Source organism: Cetorhinus maximus, chromosome 3 (genome assembly GCF_964194155.1).
Source record: "Cetorhinus maximus chromosome 3, sCetMax3.hap1.1, whole genome shotgun sequence".
NCBI classification, from domain to species: domain Eukaryota; kingdom Metazoa; phylum Chordata; class Chondrichthyes; order Lamniformes; family Cetorhinidae; genus Cetorhinus; species Cetorhinus maximus.
Window position 1 is genome coordinate 199,248,123 of NC_135881.1, and position 16,033 is coordinate 199,264,155.

General features: G+C 43.3%; 1 protein-coding gene across 2 annotated transcripts in view; it reads left to right on the forward strand.

The window, feature by feature from the left end:
• The window catches only part of LOC144673859 (rab effector MyRIP-like), a 403,745-nt gene that overhangs the window by 188,264 nt on the left and 199,448 nt on the right, over positions 1-16,033 (forward strand). The window lies entirely within an intron of this gene.

Below are 16,033 nucleotides of genomic sequence, written 5' to 3' on the forward strand. Positions count from 1 at the left end.
TTTGGCCCATCAAGCCTGCCCTACCATTCATTAATGTCATGTCTGATCTGATTGTGGCCTTAACTCCACTCTACTGCATGCCCCCATAACCCTTGACTCATAGGAACATAGGACTTAGAAGCAGGAGTAGGCCATTCAGCCCTTCGAGCCTGCTCCGCCATTCAATATGATCATGGCTGATCTGGATGTCATCTCAGCTCCACTTCCTGGTCTCCACCCCCCCACCCCACCACCATTCAACCATTACCCTTGACTCTCTTGCCTAACAAAAATCTGACTCCGTCTTGAATAAATTCAATGGTTCAGCCTCCACTGCTTTCTGCTGAAGAGAATTTCACATACTAACGATCCTTTGAGAGAAAAAAACTCTCCTATCTCTGCCTTAAACAGTACATCTCTTATTCTTAAACTGTTTCTAGTCTCTCCCACAAATGTAAATGTCCTCCTGGCATCTACCTTATCAAGTCCCCTCAGGATCTTACATGTTTCAATAAGATCACCTCTCATTCTTCTAAACTCCAATGGGTGCAGGCCAAAACTGTTCAACCTTCCTTCATAAGATAAGTCCTTTATCCCCAGAATAAGTCAAGAGAACTCCTTTATTGATCAAAAGCCTGTCTACCTCAGCCTTTAATATATTCAATGACCCAGCTTCCACTGCTCTCTGGGGAAGAGCATGCCAAATGTTAGGAACTAGTGAGAGTTTTAAATAAGCTCTATGTGTATTTGTGTATGTTAGGAATAAGCTATAGCTTTAAGTTTAAGTTTTAGCTTTAAGTTGAATTTATATGCTGTATGTGTATAGTAAGAAAGGGGAAACCTGGGTTTTGGTCACTTTAGAATGTTGCCTGCAAGTCTGTGAGTTTGTTTGTATACCTGCATTTTAATGAGGTTTTATGACTCTTGAAGTGAAGAGCTGTGTTTCGGGTGTTTGGGGGACGGGGCGCTGTTGCTTGGCAACAGCACAATCTTCTCTACTCCAGCTGAGGTCTAACTAGTGTCTTATATAAGCTCAGCATAACCTCCCTGCTCTTGTACCCTATGTGCCTATTAATAAAGCCCAGGATACTGTATGCTTTATTAACTGCTCTCTCCACCTGTCCTGCCACCTTCAATGATTTATGCACATATACACCCAGGTGTCTCTGTCTGCATACCCTTAAGAACTGTACCCCTTATTTTATATTGTCTCTCCATGTTCTGCCTACCACAATGAATCACCTCACGCTTCTCTGCATTGAACTTCATCTGCCACCTATCTGCCCACTCCACTAACTTGTCTATGTCCTTTTGATATTCTATGCTGTCCTCCTCACAGTTTACCATGCTTTCAAGTTTTGTATTATCTGCAAACTTAGAAATTGTCCCTTGCATACCGAGATCTGGATTATTAATTTGTATCAGGAAAATCAGTGGTCCCAACTCCAAACCTTCCTCCAGCCCAAAAAATATCAATTTACCATTACCCTCTGTTTCCTATTACTCAGCCAATTTTGTATCCACATTGCTACTGTCCCTCTTATCCCATGAGCTATAACTTTTCTCACAAGTCTTTTGTGTGGCACTGCATCAAATGCCTTTTGAAAGCATCAACAGGATTACTTTCATCAGTCCTCTCTGTTACCTCTTGAAAAAACTCCAGCAAGTTAGTTAATCACGATTTCCCCTTTAGAAATCCATGCTGGCTCCTTCCTAATCAACCCACGTTTTTCCATGTGACTACTAATCCTATCCCGAATAATTTTCTCTAGAAGCTTCCCCACCACTGAAGTGAAACTGACTGGTCTGTAATTGCTGGGCTTATCCTTATAACCTTTTTTGAACAAGGGTGTAATGTTTGCAATTCTCCAGTTCTCTGGCACCTCCCTTGAGTCTAGGGAAGACTGAAAGATTATGGCCAGTGCCTCTGCAATTTCCACTCTCACTTCCTTTGATATCCTTGGATGTATCTCAGCCGGCCCTGGTGCCTTGTCAACTTTAGGTACCAACAGTTTATCTAACACTTCCTTCTTATCGATTTTGAACCCTTCTATTGACAGAGTTTCCTCCTCTGTCACCGTGGCTTTGGTAGCATCTGCTTCTTTGGTAAAGACAGATGCAAAGTATTCATTTAACACCTCAGCCACGCTCCCTGCCTCCATGTGTAAAACCTCTTTTTGGTCCCTAATCAACCCTACTCCTCATTTTACTACCCACTTACTATTTGTGTGCCGATAGAAGACTTTGGGATTCCCCTTTATGTTGGCTGCCAGTCTTTTCTCATCATCCCTCTTTGCTTGTTTTATTTGCTTCTTCACCTCCCCTCTGAACCTTCTGCATTCCGTTTGGTTTTCATTTGTATTTTTTATCTGACACCTGTCATAAGCACACCTTTTCTTCTTTATCTTGATTTCTATCTCCCTTTTCATCCAGGGAGCTCTGGATTTGTTTGCCCTACCTTTCCCTTTTGAGGGAATATACCTTGACTGTGCCCGAGCCATTTCTTCTTTGAAGGTAGCCCATTGTTCAGCTACAGTTTTTCCTGCCAACCTCTGGGTCCAGTTTATCTGGCCCAGCTCAGTTCTTGCCTCATTGAAGTTGATTCTCCCCCAGTTAATTATTCGTACTCTGGATTGCCCATTGTCCTTTTCTACCACGACCCTAAACCTTACGATACAATAGTCACTGTCTCCTAAATGTTATCCCACTGACACTTGATCTACTTGGCCCACCTCATTTCCAAGAACCAGTCCAACAGTGCCTCCTTTCTTGTTGGACTGGACACATACTGCTGTAGAAAATTCTCCTGAACACAATCTAGGAACTCTTGCCCTTCTCTACCCTTTCTTTACACTAGCACTGTCCCAGTCTACATTCGGGTAATTAAAGTCTCCCATTATAACTACTCTATAATGCATGCATCTCTCTGTAATATCCCTGCAGATTTGTTCCTGTACATCCTTCCCACTGGTTGGCAGTCTATAGACTACACTGAGCAATGTAATTGCACTCTTTTTGTTCTCTTTCTCCAGCACTGCAATGCTCCCCTTAACCAATTCAGCCGCCCTCCTCCTCTTCTTTCTTAACTTTTCTGAACACCTTCCGGGAATATTTAACACCCAGTCCTACCCTTCCTCGAGCTAGATCTCTGTTATCGCCACAACATCATATTTCCAAATGGCAATCTGTGCCTGTAACTCCCCAGTCTTATTTATTATACTCTGTGTATTCACATATATGCACAGTAACCCTGATTTAGACGTCATGACTTTCTTTCTTACTCCGACTCCACCTATTAACTAACTATTCTCTATACTCGTTCAATCACGTCATTCTTTGCAGCCTCTTTGTGTCCTTCTCATAGCTTACTTTCCCATCTAACTCTGTGACATCAGCAAATTTGGGTACATTGTACTTGGCTCTCTCATCAACGTCATTGATGTAATCAGCTGAGGATCAAGCACTGATCCTTGTGGCACTCCACTGACTACAGACTGCCAACCTAAAAATGACCTGTTTATTCCCACTCTCTTGTTTTTCTGTTCATTAACCATGCTAATAGATTACCCCTAATCTCATGAACCATAGTTTTGTGTGGCACCTTATCGAATGCCTTTTGTAAATTCAGGTATAACTTCATCGGCCCGGACCTCGTTCTGTGACACCAGGAAATAATTTCCATTGCTTCAGCTTCACACTGGTTGTGGTACAAATTTAACGCCACTCCCAGACTGATATTACAGCTCTCCTGCGTACTTTTGGAATCCTATTTGTAGTTTCTTTTTCTTCATTCCCATGTTTCATTCCGAATTCCTGTTAGTGTAATTGGAAATCTTTCAGGTGGAACCTTATCAAAAGCTTTCTGGAAAGTGCAATCAACTACATAAAGGTGAATTCCATTGTCTACTGCATACTTAATGTATGTTCTATTCAGAAAGAATTCAAGAAAGATCACAGGACCGCACTTCCCAAACTTCTTTCTGCTGTGACCCGATTTTAATTCTTCACACTTGGTGCGACCCTAGAGTGAGAATTGGGGTGGGGGCAGGGGGAGAATTGTTGAGTGGAGTAGGGGTTCAAACAGCAGGGATACAGGCGCAAAAAAGACAACTAAGACACCTACCATTTTGCAGGCTCTGCTGACTTCAGCAATTGGGCATCAGAATTCATTGGATTAGTCCACGGCCATTTGCAAAAAAATCTCACACAACATCACAGCCGATTCCAGGAACTCAATTGCTTGTTCCATGATCCCTACTGGGAGTCATGACCCACAGGTTTGGGACCCCTCTCACCTGAATATAAGAACAGGATTAGGCCACTTGGCACCTTGAGACTGCTCTGCCATTCAATCAGATCGCAGTTCAGACGCATCTTCCGTTCATCTTGGTTCTGTAACCCTTAATAGCTTGACCCATGAATCTTTGTTTTGAATTTTTCAATTAACTTGGCCTCAGCAGCTTTTTGAGGGAGAAGAGTTGCACATTTTCGCCACTCTTGTAAATCCATGCTAGCTATTTCTTATTCAGAAATGTATATTTTATAATAACTGAAATTTACTGAACTAACCATAAAGGTTACCTGAAGACCAATCTGGAAAAAAAAAGACATTTCAGCTGACACATGGGAGTACAATGCTTGTGACAGGAAAATGTGGCAAAAGATGATTCACAATGAAATGACGGGAGGTGGGGTGGGAACCTGGAAGGAAATTCAGAGTGCAGAGGAGTAAAACTGGCAGTAAGAAGTAGTGAAGTATTGACTGATAATGAGGATCTATCAAAGAGTTGCATCAAGGTCGATAGAAAACTTGGGGAGTTTGATAGAATTAGAGTAGGCAACAGTAAGTTGGGGTCAGAGTAAAGGGGAAAGTAAAAAAGCCTAAATCAGGGTTAATGCGCATGTATGTGAATGCATGGAGTGTGGTTAATAAGATTGGTGAACTGCAGGCACAGGTTGACAAATGGAATTATGATATTATTGTTATAACAGAGACCTGGCTCAAAGAAGGGCAAGACTGGGTGCTAAATATTCCTGGGCGCACGGTGTTTAGGAGAGACAGGTAGAGAAGAAAAGAGGTTGGAGAGTGGCAGTATTGGTTAAGGATGGCGCTACAGTACAAGGGAGAGAGGATGTTCCAGAGGGATCAAGGACAGAATCTCTCTGGCTAGAGGTAAGGAATGGGAAAGGCGCAATAACATTAATTGGTGTAGTTTATTGGCCACCAACTAGTGGAAGGGATTTGGAGAAACATCAAGAACTAGAGGGCACAGATTCAAAATAATTGGCAAAAGGATTAGATGTGATGGGAGGAAAAATGTTTTCACCAAGGGTGGTTGGAATCTGGAACAAATTTCCTGAAAGGGTGGTAGAGGCAGGTCTGATTAAGGATTCAAAGAGGAATTGGATTGCTACCTGAAAAGAGAGAATGTGCAAGGTTACGGGGGTAAGGCAGGGGAGTGGGACTAGGTGGAATGCTCTTTCAGAGAGCCAGTGAAGACTCAATGGGCCAAATGGCCTCCTTCTGCACTGTAAAGATACTGCGATACTGTGAGAGCTTGAATCAAGTTTTGTCCAGCTAGCTGAAGCAAAGAGGACCTAGAGGAAATCAGGGACGATCGATACTTGGGAGAGTCTGACTCACAATGCCCGTTGTGAAACTCTGCCTTTACTTTCATACGAGAACCCACAACCTGCATTCATTGAAGGTAAATCAACAACAAAAATAGCCAAACCATTAACTTAAATATAGGCATTCTTCCAGCCTAGAGTTTCCATTATTTTGTGTGTGCTATAGCTCACTCAGACTGAGTTGCTGTAGCAACATGTTCTTTTACATGCGTGCTATAGACTGGGGCCATGGATAGTGGTGGTTTCCATCACAAGGCTGAGCAGGAATCTTCCCCGCTCTACCTCCTGCCTTTGGCACGTGTTGGAAGGACTTGCAGGTTGACACTCAACCTGGTTGGCTGTGTTTTGAATGCACTTTCCTTGACCGTTACTCCCGGGGTGGGACTCGAGCTCCTGACGCAGAGACAAGGACACTAGCCACAGTGCCACAAGACCACCTTCTATTGTTTTGCCTGCATTAATCATGGGTCAGTGGTGTCAATTCCAATAATTATATGTTGAAGAAGCATGAGTCCAAAGCTAGCATCTACCTCAAACCTGTTATTTCCAAGACAGCAAATTCACAGACTCACCCAGTTCCTCCTCCCCTTAGTGTTCCAGCTGCCCCCATTTATATACTTTTTTCATAAAAAAAACAATAGAAAAAGGGGACGAATCAACAAATTAGCAAAAGACCAAATGAACAAATAAAGTCCCTTAAAGAGGACTGTGACAAAAGCCAAAACACAAAGAAAACTTGCAAAGATCAAACCAAAATGTGATTGTGGGGATCAATGATGCACCCCAGTACCCCCCCGGTGCCCGCTGGTCACGGAAGACCTCCACGGTGCCAGCCGACACCGGGTGCTCCCTCTCTAAGGACACCCAGCCGTGAACGTAGCCGCGGAAGAGGGGTAGACAGTCGGCCCAAATGACCTCCTTGATCGCCCGCTGCCTAGACCTGTGGATGGCCAACTTGGCCAGGCCCAGGAATGGGTTCATGAGGTGGTCCTTCCCCACCCCCCTGCCAGGTGCTGTCCCGATTTATAGGTAGACCAATACCCATCACCTGTTTAACAATGCAATTGCCTTAATGTAATTGTCATTAACCCTTTACAATGTAATTAATAAGACATTGACAAGTGGGCCGATAGTTGTCTGGGTGAGTGTCTGCAGTTCCCTTTGTTAAATTAGTAGGACCTTCATTGGGATTTGACAGCGAGTTAAGCTCCTCTAGAAATGAGTTCATTATTATGCTGTGAAACACTGAAAAAAAAATTATGCTGTAAAACAAGATTTCACAAAGATCTAAGTACAGTTTTGTGCACTGTTATAGTTTTATCATTGTCAAATGATAACTTATAAGGGACTAATTGCCTGAAATTTATCATTGGCAGATTAAAGTGCAAGAAAGGAGAATTTGTTCAGCAGGGACTGTGTGTAATTACTACATAATTACTGCAAAAACAGGCTTAACATTCACCGACAGGTTGACTGTGACCCTAACCTAAGGTTGTTTTCCTAATGTACTTAACTTGCATAATCATTGTTAGTAGAAGCTCAGTAGCTAATAATTTTAAAACAGTGGTACTTTAATATAAAGACCCTCTGCTGTGCTTGCAACTGTCTGTTTATAACAAGTAATTCAGGTTACTCTTAAGTATTCTGAGATCTCTTTTAACCTTTAGCAACGCCTTGTAATAACGGGCTGCTGAAACCATCTACCCTGGTGCTGTCGGCTATCCTGGTCTTCTCGGCTTTCTCTGCCAATAACTCCTGGAGGCGTCGAATTGAATAATTGGCGTACATTTAATACACTGACTGATGCATGGGTCCATGTCACAACAGAACTTCATATTTGGAATATGCCAGTCTTAGTTGTGTTGGCAACCAAGGTGGAAGGAGACATTTCGCAAGTCAGGCAGCTTGATTGATGTGGGAGCTGATGTTCTAGCCGGTTTTGTAGCATGCCTGATCTGGGAGTACAAAGTGGGTGAATGTTGTCCTTCATCCTGTCAAGCACAAGAAATAAAGACAGTGAAATGAAATGTCAGCTGCCGTTCTGTTGTGCACAACTGTGTGGAAGACACCCACATAAGGTATCTGTTTGTCTCTTGTCATGTTTTCTGCATATATTCCTCTTGTTCAGTATGCAATTCTGCTCCTGCATTAAATTTCCTTTTTTGAAAATGTTAGTTAGTGATTCATTTCAGACTTTCTTACCGGTGCAGATGTGTAGATAGGCTGAAGAATGACACACACGTCATGATGCCACATGAAGCTGCCTTGAATGGCTTGCTATTGTAAGTAAATTGAATTCCGGAGATTGAATCCTAGCACCTGGAATTATGTCAGTCTTTGAACAGCATAATAATGTGAAGTCTTGTTTAAGCAATTGGATTTAACTGAGTGAGAAAAATTAAAAGGAAGTGCAAATAAGACAGGGAATCATGTTGTAGGTTTAAAAAATTGGTGATCACTTGGCTCAAAAAAACATTTCATGCTGACCTCTGATAGCGGAGTCAGTCCTGTTGCTAACCCCTGAATTCAAGTTGGGTAGTGACTGTGATTCCAGTTCAGGAAGGTTTTCCACTGCCCCCAGAAGTGGTATGTGCAGATTTGTTTTGAAGCCTTTTTGCACCAAAGCACATGATTTTTTTTTGAAGGGAAGAATATTGGGTGACCAGATGATTAGGTCTCCAGCACGTTGGCAGCTCTCCGTTCCTCTTGAAAGGGCAATCGCAAAAGGGAGTAGACGACTCAGAAACAAAAATAGAAAATGCTGGAAAGATTCAGCAGGTCTAACAGCATCCGTGGAGAGAAAGACAGAGTTAACGTTTCGAGTCTGTGTGATACGGACTCAAAACGTTAACTCTGTTTCTCTCTCCGCAGACGCTCTTAGACCTGCTGAATTTTTCCAGCATTTTCTGTTTTTGTTTCCAATCTCCAGCATCCGCAGTATTTTGCTTTTATCTTAGGCCACTCAGATCCAGCCTGGCCTGAGTTAGATGATCCCAACCAACATTGTAGTGGAGGGTGTGCGACCACATTTGGTTAGAGCATATTTGGGCTAGAGATGTTAAGAAATAAAACCATAGCTGAAAAACTGCATCGTTGCCTGGTGACCAGTGTAGCAATGTGAATGTATATGAGCGTCAGCTGTGACTCCTTCCATGGTGGAAAACCTGCCTATGTTCCCTGTTTAAGTTCATACATACGAACATACAAATTAGTTGCAGGAGTAGGCCATTCGGCCCCTTGAGCCTGCCCTGCCATACAATAAGATCATGGCTGTTCTAAATGTGGCCTCAGCTGCACGTTTTGCCTACGATAATCTTTGACTCCCTTGTTAGTCAAGAACCTATCTACCTCTGCCTTAAAAATAATTTAATGATCCAGCCTCCACCGCTCTCCGGGGAAGAGAGTTCCAAAGACTCATGACCCTCATCTCAGTCTTAAATTGGAGACCCCTTATTTTTAAATTGTATTCCCTAGTTCTCGTCTCTCCCACAAGGGTGAACATCCTTGTCAAGTCTCCTCAGAATCTTATATGATTCAATACGATCACCTCTCATCCTTCTAAACTCCAATGGATACAGGCCCAGCCTCTTTAGAGTATCTGATGCAGTATCGTTAGCTATTTTTTAACATCTCGAGCCCAAATATGCTCTAAACAAATGTGATCACAAACCCTCCATTAAAATAGAACCATAGAACTATAGAAAAGTTACAGCACAGAAGGAGGCCATTCGGCCTATCTTGGCCATGCCAGCCCGAGGACACCCAGGTGCCCTTTCTAATCCCACCTTCCTGCACCTGGCCCATAGCCCTGCAGCTTACAGCACTTAAGGTGCAGATCCAGGTACTTTTTAAAAGAGTTTAAAGTTTCTGCCTCTACCACCAACTTGGGCAGCGAATTCCAGACACCCAATACCCTCTGCGTAAAAAAGTTCTTCCTCATGTCCCCCCTACAACTTCTGCCACTTATCTTGAATCTATGTCCCCTGGTTCTAGAATTCTCCATCAAAGGAAACAATTTTATCCTGGCCACTCTATCTATTCCCCTCATAATTTTGTACGCCTCAATCAAGTCACCTCTCAGCCTTCTTTGTTCTAAGGAAAATAACCCCAACCTATCCAATGTTGGTTGGAATCATCTAACTCAGGCCAGGCTGGATCTGAGTGGCCTAAGATAAAAGGAAAATACTGTGAATGCTGGAAATCTGAAACAAAAACAGAAAATGCTGGAAAAACTCATAGCCAGGCTCATTAGACAACCCCTTCATTCCAAGAACCAGTCGAGTGAACCTTCTCTGAACTGCTTCTAACGCAATTATGTCCTTTCTTAAGTAATGGAGAAAGATCACCTGGGCAAGTTATTGAAAATTACTGCATCTTGCAGAAATAATGCACTTAAGTTCACGAGCATTGTATCAAAATTTATTAAGCTTTGGCTCCATGATTGGCTTTGTCTGAACCTCTTGAACTCCCTGTTTTTAACACCTTCCTAACTATGAACGATCTGGATTTGTCACGTAGTACAATGCCATGTAAAATGTACTTCAAGTGACAGAAGGGGAGAGAACGTAGGGTCATAGCTCGTAATATTTGGAGTTATGTATCAGGCAATTCCAAAAATATTGTTTCACATGAAGATTGAAAACATCAAAAAAACAGTAATTTAGTGAAGGACAGGTCACCATTTGGACGAATCGGTAAGTATTGACTAATTGGAACTTTCATGTGATAATTGTGCCCTTTACACAACAGAGGACCTCTGAATAGATAATACATGAGTGACCTAAAGCCTTTCATCTTTTCAAATTTGAAACACCAGCCATTAATGACAACTCTTAAAGGTCACAGACTATAAATGTTGTATGGTATGGGACTGGAAAGGATATAGTTATTCTTGTTTTGGTAATTAAAGGCAAAACATCTGTAAGTCTGTATTATTAGATGAAAGACTCATCTGGCGAAGCAAAGTAATTGGGTTTCATGGAGCAATGGGATACTACCACCCAGGGATCCCACTCCCCTGCAATTTACTGCACTGTTATTTCGGACATCAGTATTTCTCATTTCTGTAAGCAAAAGATAAAACTTAAACCAGTGTGGTGCATTCATAGAGCCTTGAATTCATTGCAGCACGATGGATGTCATTCGGCCCATCAAGCCCATGCTGGCTCTCTGTACAGCAATCCAATCAGTTCTATTCCCATATCCCTGCAAGTTTATTTCCCTCACTTGCCCATCCAATTTCCTTTTGAAATCTTTCATTGTCTCTGCTCCCATCACCCGTGTAGGCAGCAATTCCAGGTCATTACCACTCACTGTGTAAAAAAGTTCTCCTTCACACCTTCTTTCCATTTCTTGCCCTAAACCTTAAATCTGTGTCCCCGAGTCCTTGTCCCATCAGCTAATGGGAACATTGTTTTGTGGTCTAGTTTATCCAAACTTATCATGATCTTGTACATCTCGATCAAATCTGCACTCAACCTCCTTTGCTCTAAGGGGAACAGCCCCAGCTTCTCCAACCTAACCTTGTAGCTAAAATCTCTCATCCCTGGAACCATTCTGGTAAATCTCCTGTGCACCCATTGAAGGGCTGTCACATTCTTTCTAAAGTGTTCTTCCTAGCAAAAGACATAAAAACTGACAGTAAAAGCTTCTATAGGTATGTAAAAAGGAAGCATTTGGTTAAGACAAATGTGGGCCCATTACAGGCAGAGTCAGGAGAATTCATAATGGGGGATAGAGAAATGGCAGAGAAGCTAAATGATTACTTTGTGTCTGTTTTCACTGAGGAAGACACAGGAAAACTCCGAGATTTAGGGATCCAAGGGACGAGGGAGAATGAGTTGAAGGAAATTAGTACAAGTAAGAAGGTCGTGTTGGAGAAATTAATGGGACTGAAAGTTGATAAGTCCCTGGGACCTGATATTCTGCATCCCAGATTGTTGAGAGAGGTTGATATAGAGACAGTGGATACATTGGTGATCATCTTCCAAAATTCTATAGATTCTGGAATGGTTCCTGAAGATTGGAAGGTAGCAAATATTACCCCACTATTTAAGAAGGGAGGGAGAGAGAAAACAGGGAACTACAGACCTGTTAGCTTTACATCAGTAGTAGGGAAAATGCTGGAATCAGTTATAAAGGATGTTAGGGGGAAATTAAAAATGCTAAAAGAGAACACCGTAAGAATTTACTGAAAACTCCTTAAAATCTCCAGGCAGGCATGGCTGCTAAACATATTACGGGTTGAAGATTACCAGATGAACATTACACAGCCTTGAGAGTCAGACTAGAGATACACGCAGGACATAAATTAGATTAAGTGTACTCCCCTCTCACATAGGGAAGGGGCAGATGGTTTTAGCTTAGATATGAGAAGATGAACAATGGACAAAGAGGGGGCTTTGATGAAACACAAACAGTCTTGAATTGTGGGAACCAAGGTCTTTGTGTACGTGTTTTAATTTTGATTGGATAATATAATTATGTATACATCCTTTAGCATAATTGGCTAGCAAAATCACCTGGTTATGTACCCAATAGGATAGAGTTAGCATGGGGCCGGTGTGTTGGTTACCGATTGGATGTATTCAAATGTACTCAAATGTATTACGATAAGAAAAAGTACAAAAGTAATGAAATGTAATCAATCTGGGAGCAGGGTCTTCATTCTTAGGAATGATTGCAGCTCCCTTGCATATGCTTGAATAAACCTGGTTAAAGGAAGCCTGAGTCTCTGTGGTCGCTACGTGATCGGAGAGTGTAACTTCTCCTCTTCAACTGGCCTATGCGGTAGTTGCAGGATCGGAGGGTGTACCTTCTTCAAATGATGTGATAAATGGATAGTTGGATAATCATGATCTGATTGGGCATAGTCAGAATGGGAAATCGTGTTTGATTAACTTGTTGGAGTTTTTTGAGGAACAAAATTGACAAAGGAGAGTCGATGGACTTAGTATACTTGGATTTTCAGAAGGCTTTTGATAAAGTCCACAGGAGGTTGATTAGCAATATAAAAGCACATGGGATAGGAGGTAATATAGCAGCATGGATTAAGGATTGGCTAACAGGCAGAAAACAAAGTAGGAATAAACGGGTCATTCTCACATTGCCAGGCTGTGACTAGTGGGGTACCGCAAGGATCAGTACCTGGGCCCCAGCTGTTCGCAATATATCTCAATGATTTGGATGTGGGGACCAAATGTAATATTTCCACGTTCACGGTTGATACAAAGCTAAGCAGGAATGTGTGTTGTGAGGAAGATGCAAAGCGGCTAGAGGAGGACTTGTCCAGACTTAGTGAGTGGGAAAGAACATAGCAGATGGGATATAATGTGGGAAAAATGCGAGGTTATCCACTTCGGTAGAAGGAACAGATGTGCAGAGTATTTCTTAAATGGTAAGAGATTAGAAAGTGTCGATGTACAAAGGGACCTGGGTGTTTTTTGTCCATAAGTCACTGAAGGCTGACATGGAGCTGCAGCAAGCAGCCAAACTTATCCTCAAGGCCTGAGAATGAACTAGGCATTCATCTTACAAGACCTGTACTTCAGTAAAATCATTAAAAAATGGTGAAAAAATAGAAGTGGAGCCTAAAGTGCAAAGCCCTGTTTTGCGAAGCGCGAGCAGAGCTGCCAACTACACAAGGAACTAGACCAGACTTTTCCTGAGCTTGTGTGGAGCTTCATTGGAACAGGGTAGGAGGCTGAGGATAGAGAGGTCAGAGTGGGACAGAAAGTTAAACTGACAAGCGGCCATGTGAATAGAGCTGCTCAGCAAAGTGATCTTTTTTTTCACTCATGGGTGTCGCTGGCTAGGCCAGCATTTATTGCCCATCTCTTAATTGCTGTTGAGATCTGCATTTGGTCTTTTCTGTGTTGAGGAGATTGCATCAGGAGCAGCGAATACATTATATTAAATTGAAAGGAGTACAAGTAAATCGCTGTCTCACCTTGAAGGAATGTTTTGAGATTTTGACGGTGGGAAGTGAGGAATGAAGTTCGAGTGGTTAAGGTCTGGAATGCACTGCCCCACCGTGTTGTGGAGGCAGGTTCAATCGAAGCATCGAGAAGGGAATTAGACGGTTATCGGGAGAGGAAGAATGTGCAGGGCTACAGGGAGAAGGTGGGCGAATGGCACTTGCTCATTTGGAGAACCAGTGCAGACACGATGGGCTGAATGGCCTCCTTCTGCAGAGTAACAATTCTGTGATTCAGTGAACTGGCAGCTGCTGAACACATGCTTTCATGGGAAGATGCCATGGGAAGGGGAATGCATGTCAGGACTGATGGAGGAGCAACATGGTATCATGAAGGGAATGGTCCCTTCAGAATAATGGAGGAATGGTGCTGAGGGATCTGTCCCCTTTGGATAGAAGGAAGGATTTGCATTCTGCAACTGCTTTTCACATCCTCAGAGCACCCAAAGCTGCTTCACAGCCAATTAATTACTTTTGAAGTGTTATTATTGTAGTTATTGTTGCTTTGGAAGCAAGCACAGCAGCCAAATTGCGCACAGCATAGTCCCAGCAAATGAGCTAAATGACAAGTTAATCGGTTTCAATGTTAAATAAACAGAAAATACTGTAAACAGTGAGATCAGGCAGCCTGTGTGGAGAGTGAAAACAGAGTGAACGTTTCGGGTCTATGCCCTTCTATCAGAATCTGGATAAATGGTCAGTTGAATGCAGCCCAGGAGATCTTTTACATCCACTTGAACAGGCAGGGCTTCAGTTTAATGCTTTGTGCCTCTGGCAGTGCAGCATTCCCTCAGTACTGCACTGAGAGTGATATATCTTCACCTTCCCCGCACGGGCAGTAATGCAGCAGAGTCGGCCAGCAACCCAGCCATTTTCCTTCGTTTCCTGCCAGGGTTGTTAGGAGGAAAATTTAGCCAAAAGCGTCACATTATGACCTTGGCTCTCAACTCGTTATCCTGTTGAATATTTCAACTTAACAGATGTTTGGAAGGTGGGGAGTCAAATTCTGCACATCATTGCTTGCACGTTTGCAGATTGCCCTGTGTCTCTTGATGAGCGAGAGCCATGTGGAGTTAACTTGCGCCACATTGCTCTAAGAGCAGCTAGTTTCAAATTGGTATCTGAAGCCTAATTCTACCTTTGCATTGCCTGCATAACAACTGGCACTGCATTCAGAAGAAAAGCAGCTGCTTCTCTGAAACGCTTTTGCAATAAGCTGATTTCAAAATGCAAATTCGCTCTTTTTTTGATGTGTCTGTTTCTGTTTGCCTCGCACGGTACTTTGGATTATTACTGTACATGCATCCGCATGTCGCTGACCATTGTCCTGAATAACTGTCCTTCTTGAGACTCTGTGGTGGTGCAGTGTTGTGATAATTGGTTCGATGTGGACGTTTTTGACAGGGGCAGAATTAATTATGACTGACTGGGTGGATGAGGACTCTGGACCTATAGAAACGTACTTGAAACAGAGCAGCCAATCTTGATGCAGTACAATGCTATGATAAAAGCAAAAAACTGCGGATGCTGGCAATCAAAAACAAAAACAAAAATACCTGGAAAAACTCAGCAGGTCTGGCAGCATCGGCGGAGAGGAGCACAGTTAACGTTTCGAGTCCGCATGACTCTTCAACAGAACTGAAGAGTCATGCGGACTCGAAACGTTAACTGTGCTCCTTTCCACGGATGCTGCCGACCTGCTGAGTTTTTCCAATGCTGTTGTGTATTAAACCAATTTGCTTCTAATTCTAACAAATTGCAGCATGAAAGCAATTAGATCTGTTGCACTTGCTGCCGTCAGGCTGGATCCTGTGCTATCAGGCAGACCTGCATGCATGGCTGGCTTGGGGACCTCAGTTTGTAAACCGAATTGAGCCGTGGTTTGTTTCCAGTCAGGCTCCGTTGTGAGGTCAGGTAGGATTTTCCAAAATGCTGTCCGATATTTTGGGATCTCCCGTACCGTGCGTGGTCCCCTGCCTTCCGAAGTGAAGACCAGGTGCTCCACGTCTCGCTCTGTGAAGCTGCGGGTAGCAACCCCTGGTCCCCGCTCTGGCCTGGAGAGGGAGGCGACAAACAAGAGAGAGAGATTTTCGGAAGCAATGAGACGGAAACGATGGGCTGAGTTTTGCGTGCCCCCCCCGGCGGGCATGTTTCCCGCGGGAGGGGGAACGTAAAATGGGGCGGGTGCCCATCTCTCCCCACCCCCACATTCCCGCCCTTGCAGAGCTCATCCCCCTAATACGATGGGGGGCAGGCGCCGGAATTGACAGCCCGCCCACCATGGTAAAATAAGCAATTAATGGTCAATTAGCCTTGTTATCGAGCCCATTGGCCCTAATAATATGCTGCCCACGCCGTAATACATTTGGCCTAGGCAGCAGAGCTGGAGCGGGAAGTCTGACCTTTAACCTGCAATGGGCAGGAAGGAAGGGGGGTGTCGCTCTTCGG